This window comes from Bradysia coprophila, chromosome X (assembly GCF_014529535.1).
Source record: "Bradysia coprophila strain Holo2 chromosome X, BU_Bcop_v1, whole genome shotgun sequence".
In the NCBI taxonomy this organism is placed as follows: Eukaryota; Metazoa; Arthropoda; class Insecta; order Diptera; family Sciaridae; genus Bradysia; species Bradysia coprophila.
The window spans coordinates 4,899,760-4,902,591 of record NC_050737.1 but is presented as its reverse complement, the minus strand read 5'-3'; the positions used below and the strand labels follow the sequence as shown (position 1 = coordinate 4,902,591).

General features: G+C 34.9%; 1 long non-coding RNA gene across 1 annotated transcript; it reads left to right on the top strand.

Moving 5' to 3' along the window:
- The first annotated feature begins 2,181 nt into the window (after window positions 1-2,181).
- On the top strand, window positions 2,182-2,589 carry LOC119084933. Its single transcript, XR_005089175.1, has 3 exons — window positions 2,182-2,265; window positions 2,327-2,430; window positions 2,565-2,589. It is a non-coding gene; the product is annotated as an uncharacterized LOC119084933 (long non-coding RNA).
- The last annotated feature ends 243 nt before the right edge of the window (window positions 2,590-2,832 follow it).

Genomic DNA, 2,832 nt, shown 5'->3' with positions numbered 1-2,832 from the left:
AACGTATATTAATAGTTGGTATAGTGCATGTCAAGGGAAAGCTCTAGTGGATACGGTGCGGGTACACGCCGTATCGAATGAAACAACAACTTTGCTGGTGATTGAATTTTCTCTTGCTCATGGTTTCATTCTGGTAAGTCTTTGCATTAGAGGTAAGCAGAGACGCTGTCGTTAGCCTGGAGAGTTTAGATTGGATCGTATAAAGCATTGGGCCCCGTCCTTTAAGCGACTATGAGTAAGCACCATAGTTTTTCAGTTGGAAAATTGAGTTTCTTAGTAATCTTTTTACATATGGCTTTTTAGGTCATCTGTTAATCACGAATATTCTTAGCTACAAAATATGTTTGCCCAATACGACCGAACTAATAGTCGGCGCCTCTGGTCGAAAGACGTTCTCAAAACTTCTCACAGATCGAAACAGCAGCAGAAAGGCCAACACACATTTGCAGCTAGTGTAATCGGGAATACGATATTTCTATTGTTTAAATCAGCTAAAATCAGTTGAAACGAGTATTAACAATAGAAATATTATATTCCCAACTGACACTAGATGCTGGTGTGTGTTTGCCTGAAACCAGTTGCTATTGATTTAGCAATAGATATTTCTCTTTTATGAAAAATACGTTTGGGCAGTCGAAGGTTTGGTTCTTAACCTCTATTATCCAAAATACTATTGATTCAGTCAACACTTTGGTTAGCCCTTAGACGAATTATACTTACACCGGAAACCACGAATACGTAATATTTGATTGTGTGAGTTTTGGTGGCCAAAATTGTTCTCAACGTTTTTATGTGTTAAAATCCTACGAAATTCTGATCTTACGCGAACTGTTGCCGTACATTTTATCATACGTAAACCCAATATTCATCTAAGTGTTAACCAAACCACCGACATTCAATCATTCATTCAATCATATCTCTATGTATATGTAGGCGTCGCGTCGTACTTGTTTAGTGACATTTAGTGTACTATGAACGAAATTAGTAAAAGCAGAATACCGGCGGCTCCCCACAATGTCTTGACCAGTAAGCCGGTAGTAGTTTCATTGGACATTTGGAAACTATTATCGTAAGGAAAATTAGTATAATTACAGATTTATGCAGAAATACGTGTCCGAACAAATCTTTCTTTATAACTTGCTGACACATTTTCATATATTGGCGCTAATTTTCCTAAACAAATTGAACAATAGTTTGAGACGAATCAACGTGGTTAGTGCGACATCGGCTTGTGTCAAGTTATATTGAAATTCTTGAGGTAACACATAAAATTTTTTAACGAAGCAGGTGTAACAACATTGCCAACAAGAATCTGTCACTTATGAAAAATTATCAACAAGCGGCGTCTCGACAAAAGAAGGTGATAATAACTGGCGCGTTTCAACTATTGTGTGTTTTAAAAATTTTGTCATAAACGATAAAAAATACGAAACGATCGAGTCGAGATACTTAACTTTAATGCTAAAAAAAAATTGTCAAAAATCAGTTCATTTTGTGATTTCATTAAATTTACTTCGAAATTTATACTTCAAAGTTTTTTTAAAATTAAGGTAAGTGTTCTCGTTGGACTATTGATATAAGTTTTTTGTTAAAAAAAATTCGATTTTGTTTCTAATTAAAAAAACAAAAAAACAAATTGTATCTCTCAAAAAAGGGTCGCTGAAGTTTCTTTTTTTTCTTCTGCTGATTTTAAAATTTGCCACTTCATTATCGAAAGCTAAAAGCATCTTCTTCGAAACCTGTATCGAGATTGAAAGAATTTATCGACGCTGGTTAACTTTTCTCTCGACGAATTTATAGTAGCCTCTTCGATCAATTTATGTCTCGAAACTACTGAGCAATTTCTTTTAGAATCAGACTTTGAACACTCTTTGCGAATTTTATTGGTAATGTTTTTTCCATTTGCATTCAGACATGTTGCCACTCTCAACGGAAAAAAATGGGACGCCTAATCAACTATCATCATACACTGTAGTTTGCGAAACGAAGAGCGGAACTAGGGCCCCGTTACCAGCTACTGAACAACTGCGAATGTCTGCGAACGCTGCCATCATACCGCAATTAAATGTTGTACATAGTCATCCACAAAACATATTTGCAACATCTGATTACTTATCATCTGACTTAGCCAACTATCGTTGTACGTATGGAAATTCATCACCCAAATGATTCTAGGTTTAACATCTTATTTGTTCTTTAGCAGCAACGGATGGTTTCAATTTTACTTTTAATCTATCTGACTACCGTGCTACAACTTATGCATATGTAAGTCATATTTTACCTTGCACCGCTTTCAACCCTATTGTAATATGTCCATTTATTACAGAAAGTCTGCGAAGTCATAACTGAAGCTGAGATCACATCAATTCTATTGAAAATATTCGTCACAGTCTTTGTGTTAATATTGTGTGTATATTTACTCTATTTATGGTAAGTTATAATTTTTAACCAATTAGCTGAGCGCGTTTGGGTCAACCTATTTTAAGTAGATTCTCCCTTTACTCAAATCATTTTTACCGCGTTGAAATCTTTATAACTTCAACTTTTTTATTTACTTTCATTAGCCCGCCTAAACGTTGATCAATTATCTAAAAGGTATAGAATAAAACATCAACAGTTGGTTTGTATCGTCTGTATGTGATCCACAGAGGCATAACCTAAATAATTCACGGATTACATTCATTTGGTTATTGCACCCTGCGCTGGCTCTCGTTTTTTCTTAATGGTATTCTTGCTATCATAATTCTTGGTAAAGTTGTAAATTTTGTTTTAATTTATTTTTCTAAGACTGTCTTGTTATTGGGCTATGGACTCAGATGGAGTTGGTCGTTA